Source organism: Seriola aureovittata, chromosome 19 (assembly GCF_021018895.1).
Source record: "Seriola aureovittata isolate HTS-2021-v1 ecotype China chromosome 19, ASM2101889v1, whole genome shotgun sequence".
Classification (NCBI taxonomy): domain Eukaryota; kingdom Metazoa; phylum Chordata; class Actinopteri; order Carangiformes; family Carangidae; genus Seriola; species Seriola aureovittata.
The window spans coordinates 19,057,135-19,072,109 of record NC_079382.1 but is presented as its reverse complement, the minus strand read 5'-3'; the positions used below and the strand labels follow the sequence as shown (position 1 = coordinate 19,072,109).

The 14,975-nt window shown below is 42.6% G+C and overlaps 1 protein-coding gene across 2 annotated transcripts in view; it reads right to left on the bottom strand.

Annotated features, from left to right (window-relative positions):
* Positions 1–14,975, bottom strand: part of disp1 (dispatched homolog 1 (Drosophila)) — a 79,712-nt gene that overhangs the window by 50,110 nt on the left and 14,627 nt on the right. For both annotated transcript variants that reach the window (XM_056405335.1, XM_056405336.1), the window contains one exon: positions 4,624–4,701. The gene's annotated coding sequence lies outside the window, so the exon portion shown is untranslated. The remainder of the gene's footprint in view (positions 1–4,623; positions 4,702–14,975) is intronic.

Here is a 14,975-nt window from a genome sequence, read left to right as displayed (position 1 = left end):
ACCAAATAAATTGGTGTTAAATTGGTTAATACAGAGACACTGTTAGCCAATGTATTCATCCAACCCTAATAGTAATAATGTGCTTACAATCCATTTCAGTGTTTTTCCAAATATTTGGAAAATCGAGACTGAGATTTTTAAAACCATCTGTTACTGATAACCAAACAAGACTCCATTGAATTATTCCAAAATGTTTCAACACATCATATTTATTGTCCCTTGATATTAAGATGTGGTTTCATTACAGCGGACGAGATTAATCATAAATCAAACTGTGGACGCATTTCAAGTAAAATCATATTCTGGCTCCAATCTGAGTTTATACACTGATGTCATTTCACTACACCTGCGTCTTGTTATATCGAGGAGTGGTGTTTTCCTAACGCCCGACTAACAATCACATCAAGAACCACAACAGATTATTAAAATCAACAAATCATAAACTTTAATGAAGACATCATCCCGAGTCCTCACAGCTGAAGCTTCTAATGAAGCAAAAAAATAAATATATAAATAAATGCGGCCGCGCCAGGATGAGGTTATTGGACATGAAACGGCTGCCAGAGGCATCTCCAGACCGACGTACTGTAGTACAGACAAACATCCCCAAACCTTATAAAGACCGCTGGATAACCTGAGGCTTTGGATGATGGAGCAGAAGTCGGTAACAACTCTCCACGATCAAAGCTAAGAAGGATGTGTTTTGTGTTTGTGTGTGTGTGTGTGTGTGTGTGTGTGTGTGTGTGTGTGTGTGGGTGTGTTGGAGAGGGAGGCACAATGAGCTGGCTGCCAGGCTCAGCCCAAATGTACAGTCAACCTAGTAATCAAGGGTTCCCATGCACGAGACAGTCAACACAGCTGCTAGCGGAGAGCAGGGAGGGTGGATCAGTCGCTGGTTACTGGCACATTCGATTGAGTCAGCGAGCTCACAAACATTAGGATAAATCACGGAAACCCTTTTTACTTGCCCTCTGACCACCTTCCTGTGGTTTTTCAATCAGTCACTTGGTACGTGATGTCTATACGAGGCCAGTCCGTTGTTCAGTGATTAGACGGATCCATCTGAGAATGTTTTGGTGATGGACAGACGCTAAAGTGGGAATCGATCACATGGCCGAATACGAAAAGTGCACGGTTTAAAATAAAAATAAAATTCTGCTTTACGCAGCCTGGCCATCTATTCTGCCAGATGTGCAGGAGACGGATGATCGACAAACGGAAGCGAAACTCGTCCTTTATAGGGAACGCCATGAGACTGTCCTTTAGAACATTATCTAGAAACTGAATTGATCAAGAATCAAGATGTGTGCGTGTGATTTAGTCGCATCACACAGTACATTGGCTTTGTCGTCATTAAACACAGCAGCACATCAGAATATCAGGAAGAAAAGATGTTCTGAAGCCACTCTGTCAGTCAGAATTAGGAAAACTCCCCGCAGGACCAGAGGAGCGCAGTCAGCACAGTTGACAGAAGTTACGATAGTCTGAAGTTTGATAATCAACAGCTGGACGACCACTACAGTACAGTCTGTAAAACATTTACATCATAGCCAGAGGAACACTGGGATTTTTGAGGCCAATACCAATATCAATGTTTAAGTTTGTGACTCAGGAGCATTTTACATTGCATTGCAAGTGTTAAGTGTTAATAAACAACCACTAATATCAGTATAATTTTTTGAATACATCAATTCTTGGCTCCTTTACCAACTACCTTAAATTACTTCCCCTATGCAACCTTCACTGTGTCATTCACTGCAATTTTGGTCTATTTAATTACAGCCACAATTTGCTGCAGGAAATGATGACACTCAAAGGGGAGAACACATGTAGAGGAAAATGTACTGGAAAATAGCTGAACACACATCACCAAAATATTAAGTAATTAACAAATATTGTTAGCAGATTTTCACTTTCTGACCTGATGAAGTGAGCTCTGGAAGAAGGTCAGTGTTTACTTCCTCTGGGGCTCTAAGAAGCTTTTCACAGGCTATGAAATCTATTAAAGGGAGAGTCTGAGCAGCTGCGGGCAGCAGAAGTTGGGCTGTCCATGTTACAAAGCAGCCACAGCTGTTTTATTCTAAGTCTTCTGCAAATTCACCCATGATACACACACACACACACACACACACACACACACACACACACAATAATAAATGAAGCCAGGCACGCACACATTACACACTCAAACCTTTACACGCATGTGTACACTCGCAAACCTGTTCGCATGCACGCTGCTGAAGACTAAAGCACCCATTTTACGCCTAGGTGCACACACAGACGCACACACACACACACACAAACACACACACCAGTCTGTGTTCCCGACATCCGAACATGACAAGGCAGCCAATGTGAAAGAATGAGGACGGAGGACAGGCTGGCGTCCAACTTGAACCTGCTGAGACTCTGAGCAGAGAGAGTTGTTGGCTGACTGACACGGCCCTGAAAGCCTTTCAGCAGGTCAGGGCAGAACGAACCAGAAAGACTGAGTGAGTGTGAGAGAGAAATGTGTGTGTGTGTGTGTGTGTAACTGGGTTAGTGAGAGAAGTGTGTTTAGTGCTGGTGATTACCTGTGCATGCAAGGCTGCTCCGCTGCCTGAGTTTAGATATATACTTCAACATGAGGTCATGTGTTGGACAGAGTAACAGGACACAGTTCACCCTCAACTGTTGATACTATTTTTCTTGGTGGGGATAATTTGTGAATAGTTGTACACCATCACATAGTGCTGTAGCCACAAATCATCCAAACAAACCTGTTTTGAGAGGAAAATTTCACTCAATTCCCGCATTGAAATGGCCAGAATTTCATTAAAACAATACAAAACCCATCATCATTAAAGAGTGGTTGAGAGATGCATGTTTTCCAGATACAAACTACTTCTTCCCAGAACATGAATCTTAAACTCTTAAACAGTCTTTGAGAGCACGAGGGCACTGTGAGCTATGAGCCGTAGGTAAACACCTTTAACTTGCTCGCTGACCCAGTTGTAGCGAGGTGAAGAACAAACATCCTCACCTTTTACCGGAGGCTTGTCTGGACTCGCCAGACTGAGGCCCAGGGTGAAAGGAAGAGGACCGGCAATAGGTGCTTCACTCTCTCACAGTCACCAACTCCATTGCATTTTTTCTTTATTAGGCTGCTTGTGATTAAGGGACACAGATTAAGGCATGGTCACTTTTCCACTCTGATGTTCTGATGAGCTCTGGAGGATTGGGTTGGTAATAAATCTTTTTTTTCAATGGGAGGACAGAGTAACATAAAGATCAAGACAGAATGGGTTTGCCTTGAAATAAAAACAAATCAGAAGCCCTGTTTCAAACATGGGTTTCAGCTTTATTGTGGATAATGCTATTTATGTAACCTTACAAGGCAGCTGGATTTCTCCCACGAGAGAATCCATTTTGTCAGGTTCCAAGATACTGGCCTGTGGCCGAACCACAGTGGTTCAAATCATTGAGCGTCCTATTCGGGAGGAACTACTGGCAGCTACGGGCGTGACTTTGACGTGACTTTGGTGTGACGACAGCGACAAGCAACTGTTCGTTAACAGCGATAGCGGCTCTGGAAGAGGTTAGCATAGATGCTGCTATAGCATCAGTTATATCAGAGCTGGAGAGTGTTTCTTCATCGAAAGAAAAGCAGAGAGCAACACTGAAGAAGAACTTTTCGTTCTTCTCCTGACTGGCTTTGGCAAGAGTTTAATTCACCAACTGGATCTGCCGCTAAAGGAAAAAAATGGGAAGGATACAGAATCTGATTGGTTGAAGTTAGCCCGTAATAGACAGTGATAGATGGTTCATCCAATCACCTGCCAAGTTTTTTTGAAAGTATCTTCCCTTTTCCAAACAGTTTCCAACAAGGCCTCTGTGTAACAAGCCGTCCAAGGAGAGTCACAAAAACCATGAAAACAGCTCCAATACAACACCATGTATCAGTTAATACATTATTTGTATGCTAACATACAGGTATAGTGTTTACCACATTCCCCATCTTAGTTCAGCATGTTAACATGCTAACATTTACTAATCGGCACTGACCACAAAGTAGAGCCGAGGCTGATGGGAAAGTCAGCGTTGCAGGTATTTAGTCATAAACCAAAGTACTGGACAAAGGGAAACTTGGACCTGATGGTGCAGCTAGATGAAAAGTTAAGTGATCCCACTGTTAGCTTGGCTATGAAACATCCTCTTGCCACCGCTGTGGATAACTAATTAGCAAGTACTTGAAAATATCAGTTAAAGGGGACACATGTAACAATATAATATATCTCAGACTGATCACCTCAACAATTTTACTCCAGAGTTTCTCCTGTAAATTCCATTCAACTCAGCCAGGAATCATTCTACAGGTTTCTCTACTTCACAATTCTCTCTTTATTCATTAATAGCAAACTGCTGCAGTGCTGCTCAAGTCAACTTGAGTTAGCGGACACAAAGGACCTCATAGGGCGTGCAAAATTAGGTCAGACATGTCTGACAATATCCGTTCAAAGCAAGTGTCAACACTGAGTATTAAGGGAAGCAAGATATGTGGAAAGGTCTATTACCTAGTGGAAAAGATACTATATGATGTTCTGCTCTGCTCAGTGACAAGTGATTTCTGAACAGTGTATTTACCTGTAGGATGACAACGGACCATGCTCTGCAGCTATTCATGCGTTCAGGCTCTTGAAGTCCCCAGAGAAACAGGTAAATCTGTGGACACAAAGGAAATATTCATTTTTAACTTTTCAAGATACATTAAAATCACAATTAAGACCTAGACTGGGCAATATTTCTGCCATGGGTACATCTGTACCTTAAATGGGAAAAAAAACTTATTGCCAATTTTCCAAAAAAAAAAAAAAAATCCCTTGGAAGAAACCAATTCAAAACTTTCCAGTTCCAGAGTCTGGCCTATGTTGTTTTAATTGGCAGATAATACAGAACAAAGACTGAGAACGTGTTCAATAGGAGCTGCCAGGGACCTCACACACGTTCAAAAGAAAAAAAAACACCAAAACCAAAACCCATACAAACGCACATATTCACTGACGTCAAGATGGCTGCCTCCTTTTTCTCAAGTTTGTTTTGATGCAGCTTCAGTGTTATTTTATTCCTTTTGACCAGTTTCAATGTCATTTAAACTGAAGACCAAAGAACTTTTTCTTTAATCTTGTTCTAATTGAGAGCTGTGACTAATTAATTCTGTGGACTGAGTGAGGCGATAACCTGCTGCTGCCTGCAACGATTCTCTGGAAGCTGAAACCAGAAGGATTGTATCTTGGAAAGAAAGAACTTTCTCCGGACTTTTTCTCATGGAGGAGAATCCCTTACTATGACCGAGGGCAAAAGGGTTTGAAAATTAAATTTGAAAACACTGTGAGAAGTTTTTTTTTCAGCCACGTGGAAGAGTTTCCTGAAAACTTTATCTGTGCCAAGTGCGATAAAATACGATACAATAAACGATGCAATGCTAAGTCAAATGACAGAGCTAAGCGTTATTTTTCAATCTTCAATTGGAGCAGCTGCCATGGGAAATCTCGGCACTCCTTGCATCAACTCTCCCAGTTGAAGAGCAAAGTGCGGAAACACTGGCTGTGGAGCACTTTCCACCACTGACCTCTGACACTGCAGCTCCAGCTAAGGGACGCTCAGTGGGCTCCTGTTCCACACCATGCCCCAAGGAGCCTCCGTGGAAATGGGTTGGCGACAAAGGCAAGTGGGAAAGACGGAGGGGAAGTCCCCCACCCACTACAATCTCATCCAGAAGTCAGGCTGGAAAACTGTTCAACAGTTCTGAGCCCAGACTTTTAACCTGATCGCCTGCATCCCAAACACTGGGGCTCTCAGATACTCACCCACAAAATAGACCCATGTATCTCACAATGACTTCTTAACTCACCCATCCATATCTAATCTATAAACCTCGCCATCTCAATTAGAGGCAACACCGCCGCAAGTCAAACACGAATACACTCATTTTGAATTTGCAGGACAACCACAAATTAACATGGCTCTTTATAACATAAAAAGTCCTTTTAGGTCAATGTCTTGATCTTTGACCAGAACTTGGACTGTCTTTTACTTGCCGAGACCTGGCACCTGCCACACCATAATGAAGCCTGTCCACCAAGCTGTATTTTCTCCTATTCATCCAGAGTGGAAAAGAAGGGTGGAGGGACAGCTGCAGTCCATAGACAGACTCAGACAAATTCAGCATCCTTTCCTTACAGTAACTGTGCATAGGCAGGATTTTTCCAGTATAGAGAATTATGATGCTATTGTCTACCAAGAGTTGCATTAGGTGGATTACTGTCATTTGTAACTGCAATTGCGGCAATGTGCCGATGTGGTAGCACTGTATTATAATCAGAGCAGTGCATCAGGAAAGGTGCTGCTGAAACTGCTGATGAGGAAGAAAAGAGCCTTTCATTTGCATCCAAGCACATCCAGTTTCTGAATGTTTCCTAAATTAACCAATCAGCATCAGAATAATGAGGGAATGTGAAACAGATTTTACAGAAACAGATAATAGATAAAGACTATACAGACTATGTTTTTTACATTTTGTAAGAATGACAAAACTGGAAACAAATTTTCTCAGTCAGCCAAATATTAGCTGAAATATTCAACTGGTAGAGATTTTTTTTAAAAGGCAGCAAAGGTTTGTTGTTAGGCTGAAGGAAAAGATTATCTTATGTGGGTATAGGTGATGATTTGACAGGTGATGAAAAGAGGAGATAAGAGGGTTTGAAAAGACTGACAGACTATATCCCCCTGCCCGTGACGCCAGTCCAGGAAAGGAACAGGTAGCCTGATAACAAGGTTGTGATATGTCCTTGAGCATGTCTAATGGCCCTGCAGAACAGGAGGCCATTCAAGCCCAACATATGGTCCACATCACCAATTACCAAGGTGTGCGTCGATAGGGAGAAGATGAAGAGAGTGGTAGCCACAGAGGGAGTTTAAATATGGACAGATGAGGAGGGGGGAGGACTTTTAGCCAATTTAGAGTAACAACCTCAGGTCAGAGGGACGTATTTAACTCGGCACAATGGCTCAAAGTTCCTCCCCAGACTCCCTGTCTCAACAGTGGAAGTGTAGACACCTAAATTTCTCAAATAAAAAAAAAATAAAAGCATTTGTACATAGACAACATGGTATTGAGAGTTGCCTCAGCAGAAGAATAAAAACAGCTCAAATCGTCATATTTTTTACTTCTTGATATACGTAAGGCAAGCATGTAATACAAGCTTGTACTAAAATGACTTTTTAATCAAGAACATGTTCCCTATTCTTTATTTTTTCTTTAGATATGACTTTATGCTCCATGCATGTCGAGTGTTGACTATGTGTCCCATGTGGTCTGTATTACAAGAAATGTAAGGGAATGTTATTAACTTCTCACAAGGAAATAAATCCAGTTTTACATCACTGACACAGACACTGAGGTACAAGAAAACAATATAGATGACCCTTGGCTAGTCAACTGCTAGCTGCTGCTTCTTTCAGGATGGTTGTTGTATTGGTTTTGCTTTAAAAGGTTTGAATAGTTTCTCATGGGAAAGAAAATCTCTGTATGTTAAGTCGAGTACATGAGATAAACTGTTGCCTGCAGTGGAGATTGGGGAAAAAAGCATGACCCATTAAAAGGTCCCATCTAGTTTAAAGTGAGATTTCCATGTCTTTTGATTATAAAGCAGGTCTAGATTTTATATTAAAACTGTGAAAGTATCAAAGCGCTCAGTCCACAGAGAAATGCACACAGCCTGTATTCAGGAACTGAGCCTTAAAACGAGCTGTTAGGACTTATGTAACTTTGTGATGTCACAACAAAGCAGTCACCTGTCTCAGCCATGCCCTAAGCCCCGAGTGTTTACCTGAAAACTGCTATATTTTTATTTGAGAGAGGTTAACAGAGAAGTCTGAGGGGGAAGATGTAAAATTACATTGAGATGTTTTTTGGTTCTTAAAATCACAAATATATCTTCTTATGGATCAACACTTCAAAATAAAACAGTGTAAAGTGTAAATTATGGGACTTTTTAAGTTTTGATGATGAGGAGGGGGCAAGAAGAAATTTACAAGGTTCAGGATAATGTAGAAGTCCACCTCCAACTTCGTAAGTGTTGCTTACTATGTGTGACAATAGTGTGTTGCAATGGAAAAGCCAAGGCTTCGATGCCAACTCAGTCCCAGAAAAACCAAGGCTGACCCCAATTAATTGGTGTACAACCATCTTGCAGAAAATTCTCGTCTACCCCAGGTCAGTGGTAGGCCCAGGCCAAACATGCATGCCCCAATTAATCCAATGGCTCGAGTCACAGTCTGCTCTCATTTCCAAAAGACTCACTCAAATTTGGGGGAATTCAAGTCCAGGAATCTCCCTCCTGAAGCCAAACTCCCTTCAAAACTTTAAAACTGAAGGCAGAGACATTAAGGTTTCACAAGAAGAGGGTTAGGCTGAAAGGAACTACTCCCCAAATTCCTACCTTTCCACAATTCTGAAAATGTTCCCTTTGAGCCTGTGAAGACACAAACAATCTGTTGATTCAGTGGCAGAGTCCTTTCCCCTAAGCCGCTATTTGCTTTAGCAGCGATGACACAAGGGGAGGAATTTGAGCAATGCCTGTGTAACATAGACTCATTTCCTCTGAGCGAGAGCCATCTCCAGACAGACAAGACATCACTGAAGTCTGGTTTATTCCTGCGCCTCTGGCTCCGGGTTAGCAAGAGTCCTGCAGACACGTTATACACTGATGTCTCTATGTCAAGGGACACTTTGTCATACGCATACACTCACATAGACAGCCAGGCTAACCATTCATTCATTCACCTATTCATAAACAGAGGCAAACATGTAATGACATGACACATTCATACACGGAAACACGTTCAATCAGACATAAAACTATATTTTCCAGTGACCTCACCAGACTCAACAAGGATGAAAGCCTTTCACTCGTCACTTATTTATTTTGTCTGAATAATGAGTGGCACCCAATCATTACCTATCGAGACGATAAATTCATCTGCAGGAAGACGCTAACTATGTTTGAGCACACCGTAATCCCTCCTCTTTCATTAGTTTCAAAGATCATTTTGAGTTGTACTTTGAAGAAACGACAAACTGCCTATAGGATTCCAAAAGGCTTACTGTCTCATTCTGTACAAATGCAAGTCTCTTCCAATGGCAAGGGGATCAAAGCAGCTTCATAACTGCGCCACTTTCAAGTAGAAAATGAAAAGCGTGAAAAGCCAGAGCACGCTCTCTCGGCAATGGGATCAACTCAAACTCAAGCAGCCTTGAGAAAACTTTGCTCATTCAATAGGGGATCAATGCCAAGAATTATTGTGGCGCTTTGCCATCGACACTCTTTCTCCCTTTCTCTCTGGCCCTTCCCTGATATTTTCCATTGGCAAGTCGACGATGTGTCATGAATTTACATGCTGGTAAAATGCTACGTGTTGTTTAAAAAGCACTGAAGGATGCCCCTTTTTCTCAAGTGCTCCAAAGTCAAGGAAAAGAGAAATGGAACGGGCTGTGCAAGCAGATTAGCAATCTTTGCACTTCATGGATGCCGGCCAAGAAGTATGTACCCGGCTCCTCTCTCCACTTGTGTCTTTTTTCAGCTGTTCGATTTCATGCCAGATATGTAAAGCACACAGGAGCAAGTCAATTCAAAAAAAAAAAAAATTAAGCCGGTATCAAATAACATAGGGATATCAACATGGGAGATCTCCAGTGATGAAAGCAGTGGCGGAGAGAGAGAGAGAGAGAGAGAGAGAGTCGTGAAAGGCAACAGCGAGACCAAAACAGGCTACGGTAATGTGGACTAAACAAATTAAATGATCACAGGATGAAGGAGTTGGGGTTAAAAGGGATGAATGAACTTGAAGAGTAAAGTCAGCCCTCAGAGTTAAGCCGATTACAAACTACACAAGCCGCCTGACTGAACCTACCTTTACAGACTTTTGCAATAGTTTGATCAAAGTGCTAGAGGTAAAAAAATTGAAAAAAAAAACACAGATGAATACCCACATCTGCAAGCAAGTGCACATCCACCCACATACACACCTGTCACCTCATTCTTGTGTGGGTGAATCACTCACTCTAGTGCTATTTAAACATCTTACCCAGATAAAGAGAAGAGCATGTCTGTAGAAGCAGCGTTTCAGAGATCACAAAAGAGCTGGTTGTTTGGAAACTGGGTGCTAGGTAAGACTCAGCGATAGGTCAACAAGACACTGGCTTGAGGCCTTAGACACAAGGAAATGTGTAATCCGATATCATCAATCAATTAATTATTAACACGCAGCTATTTGCAAAGTTTACCTTGAATCATCTTACCTAAATCAATTTTCAGACAAAAGTACCGTCTCAAAGATCTCATAGAAACTAGTGCCCTGAAACCTGGAGAGAAACAGTCATGGAGATTTGTCTTGTTTATAGTTGTGATTTTTCCAATGAAATGACAAATGGGCATCAGAGCAGGCCGGAGCACACAACACGGCCGCCTTACAGCTGTTCCTGTGTTTGTGTTCCCAGGAGAGGTGGACAAAGCGCTTCCAGGTCGCCCGCTAACCTGCCTTCTCATTACCAAAGGTCACCCTGCTGGAACACAATGCTGACCTCTCATGCCAAAGGTTACTCGGAGAAGAGGAGGTTGGGGAAAAGGAGGAGGGGAGGGGATTAGGAGGAGAGAGCAAGATGAGCAAGTGTTAGGACTAAGAACAATCCCTCCTGTCTCACCCCTCACTTTCATTTAACCTCATCATCCATCTTGGGACTCACATTCTTAGTTCTTCCAGGATTCACGCTGTTGTGACGCCAATAATCTTGACCTTTTTTGAGGCACTTCTTGTGGGTAAAACCAGCAAATACTCAGTTGTAAATTCTACAAACGGGGCCTCTTTAAGGCTTTAATATAAGCGTTTCCTTCTATCACTCCCTCCTGATCTCAGGTTAATGTATGGCATTTGGCGCAGGCTGGGGTGAATGCCTATAGATGGCATTGCTCTTAGATCACAGCAAGCTCATTAGCTCTGGCCCGCTGTTGCATTCACTCAAACTAGACCAAAGACCTGATAGGGTGGAAAGTCAAAGAGGGCAGGGGGAGGGAGGGGGGTGAAGAAACAGATATGTTTCCTTGGATAAGGCAGAGGCTAATAATGACTTCCTGTATTTAGCCTGAAAAACAAAACAGAGAGGCACCATGGACGATGGTGCGAACAAAAGTTCTATCCAAGAGGACGCAGCGTAATCCATCGTTATGGTTACATACAGTAGACATGAGGATGACGGGGTTGGGTAAATGTTGGGGGTTACAACATCTGGATCTCATACTACATGCCTCTGGAGTTTCTGACAGTCTTCCTCTCAAGTGAGCAACAACCCCCTCTCCGTCCATCCACGCTGCTCCCTCCCCCTCATGTTTGCTTCTTCCTCCTTCCCTTTTTCGCCGTCCTCCATCCTTTACCCTGCTCCTTCAGGGCCATGTGAAAACTCCCAATTACCAGAAACACGAGAACTGCTAACGACTGAACATGAACTTGGAATATGCAAAACACAGGAGCCCTTAACAAGAGCCATGCTGAAATGTGATTGAATGCGTCAGCAGGTCGTAAAATGCCCCCCTCAAGATCAATGTAATTATGAAAGCTTTACGTGAAGGACTTTCCGGACTGGGTAGTGACCGGCGACAGGAGGAGGAGGGTGCTGCCAGCATTATGTTCCACCAACAGAGACCCCTTTTAACCCAACAAGTGGAGAACAAGCGAGGTCTTCCAGCTGCCTTCCATCAGCAGCTATAATAGACGAGGGAAAAGAAAGACAGGACGAAAGAAAAGAGGTTTGTAACACCTGCAGCAGGGTGCCAGCAAACATTCCTTGGTCCACCGGCCCCTTGGTGATGCACTCTATAAATCCTTGTGATTAGCTACAGTAGCGGGCCTAAGTGCCACTTAAATCAAACCCCAAAGGGGAAGTTGTTGTGACCTCCATGCTTTGGAAATGTAATTTAGGCTCAGGTGATTATTACTAAAACAAAGCTAGTTCTGTTTCTCTAATAAGAGAGGATGGAAGAAGGAAGGGTGTGATGGAGGTGTATCAGAGGGAGAAGTGAGCGTGACAGCAGGTTTGCAATAATAAGCCCTTATGTGAGGGATTCATGAGAATTAGGAAAAATAAGTACCTGTTATGAAGCCATTTAGGAAACATTAACTAATAGGAAGTCCATTATGTTTTAGTATTCTGGGAAGACTACACAACAAAACAAGACACAGATGTGTGTATAGGAGCAAAGCCAATGTTTTCATATAGTTGATGTGGAAACTGTATATTTTGTGGTTTTGTGGTTTTGCTCTGAAATCAAAAGCTACACCTTTCCATCCATCATGTTTTCAAAGTATCTCCCACTGGACAGCATCTCCAAAAAGTGACAGCGAAGATGAAAAGGCCGTTTTTTACGCTGTAAATCAAACTGAAAGCACATCACTGAAAAATCCACAGATCCATGACATGCTGGAGTAATCACAACATTAACCTGAACCAGAGTTAGTCACTGAATGAGAAGGTGATCGACCCCAGAGACAAAAGCTCCACAAATCACAATTAAGTCCAGCAAATGAAGCAGCGGGCCCGACTGAAGCACGCGGTCCCCAGAGGTCTATAAACCTGCTGTGCTTATGGTAACAGAAGGGATGGCACAGCTCAGGTCAAAGCTGCCTAGGTATTGTTGACAGCTGACAGAGACCAGACCCAGTGTACTCTGGAACTTGTAAGAGTGCAACCAGTATTTCTACGTACTGTCTGACAGCAGAATTATTCTCCAACATCATTAACAAAACACTACTGCTTCTAGACTCCTGTAAATAATAACTTGCTATAACTAATTTTTCTTATCGTTTCTCCGGTGATAACATGCAGTATAAACCAGGTGATAGTTATATCATCTTCAATCCACTTCAATCCACAAACATGTTTTGATAATGGCAGTCATAATGAGAATGCAAAGTGGAACACACAGCTTTCTTAATCTTAAATTTTGGGCTCAGCTATTGAAGGAACAGTAACGGCAAAGTCAGTCAGTCAGTCAGTCAGTCAGTCAGACCACTTTAATCCACTTGCTGTCAGGGCGTTCAGACTTTTACAGTGTGTATAACATACTGCATAGTATACTAAATCTACATACAGTATAAACACACACACATACAGTATATAGCATGCTATGCAGTATGTAACTGGACCGGTCTGACATCATCAAACATTGATCCTTCATCTCAAACGCACAAAAACACACAACTAATAAAACAGAAAGCATGTGTTACAAAATTACAAGGAGACGCACACAAGGCCATCTTTAAAACTGTGCATTCATTCACACACACACACACACACACACACACACACACACACACACACACACACACACACATCTGTAGTCGAACACTACGCAGTGAAACGCTCTTGACTTGGCCTTGACAGCTGAGGACATCCTGTGAGAGGGCTCATGTCTGCGCTGGCAGCCAGGGATGATCAAGAGTAGAGTCCTGCAGGGTGACGTAAAACTTGGACATCGTTGCCAAGAGTGCATTCATCTGTACATGTATGGGCTCTGATGCTTTCAGAGAGGGAGCTATCTGGCTTCAAGCCCGGTGTGCTAATAGGCCTCGTTGTCTAAAGAGGACAGGAACAAACTGACTGGTCCAAAGCCTTTATTACATGGAGAAGGTTTAATTAACTGGAAATTGATTATGTCCAACTTTGCTACATATCCCATTAGTAAGAGACGTTAAACACTAGTCTTATTTAAGTGATATTTTTATTAAATCCAACTGACACAGCGAATCAGTGAATAAGATCCACACCCATTTCATTAAAAAAATTGACATTTTTGATCCAAACATTTTTTGTCTGGTGGGTCTTGTTGTATAAAAACTCCAGCACAGAGGAAATTACACATTTTATGTTTCCAGTAAAAAAGCAGCTTGTTTGGAACAAATGGGAGGACTAAGTATTTGGCATGAGCAGAGAAATCACCATGAGAAAACTAAAACCTACAGAAAATACGGTAATTGACACAGTGTTTGCCAAGTGATCTCTGGGAAGTGCAGTGCTAAAATTACGCAGCAACACTTACTGCCAAATATTGTAATTTCAGCAAAAAGAAATGGAAATGAAATATGTGTTGATAACACACATCTACTATGTCCGACATGACTTCAACCCAAACACACATATCCTGACGTGGCTTCTGGCATTTAAACGGGTCCAGTTTCCCACCTCTGTGGATAATTGGGCTCCAGGTAAAAACCTGAACGACTGATGCTGAAGGAATCCTAACCGAGAGAATCTGACTGCAATGGTACTTTACGATGTAACCAAGCGCCGTCTTTTGTTACCGTTTGACTGAGAGACCTCTAAAGGCAGAGGTTACACACTGAGAATTTAAAATAAGAGAGAGAGAGAGAGAAAATGATTCTGCGAAGTGGAAACTGCAGTAAAAGGTGCTGCTCAGTTGTGCTTGGAGCTCGGGCCTGTGTTAAAAGCAGCTCCGTACATCTTGCTGCTACCCAACACAATCATACAGTGTGGACCACAGAGACCATATAATGGGGATTGAGGAGTCGCCAACATCCCAGTGAGTGCCATTAGTAAATATACTCGCACTCTGAAGCCAGCGGGCAGCTCTGCCAGAACCCTCATCTCCCCGCAGCCGCTAGCCTGAGCCTGGCCCGGGTCACAGTCAACCACTCAAAACTCTGCTCTGCTCATAGAGCTGCTGTGTCCACAGGGAATCCAAAACAAAATAGGCATTAAAGAAACACCACTAAAAACAGAGCGCTTTGAAGTGCTGTTTTCTCTCATGGGTTCCTATTCAATCTGCTCCACCCCGCCGCTGCAAAAGACGCTGCCAAGAAAATGCAAGCCAAATGTTGCTGCAGTCCATTTGTGTTGACATGAATGTGTGTGCATATGTCTGCGC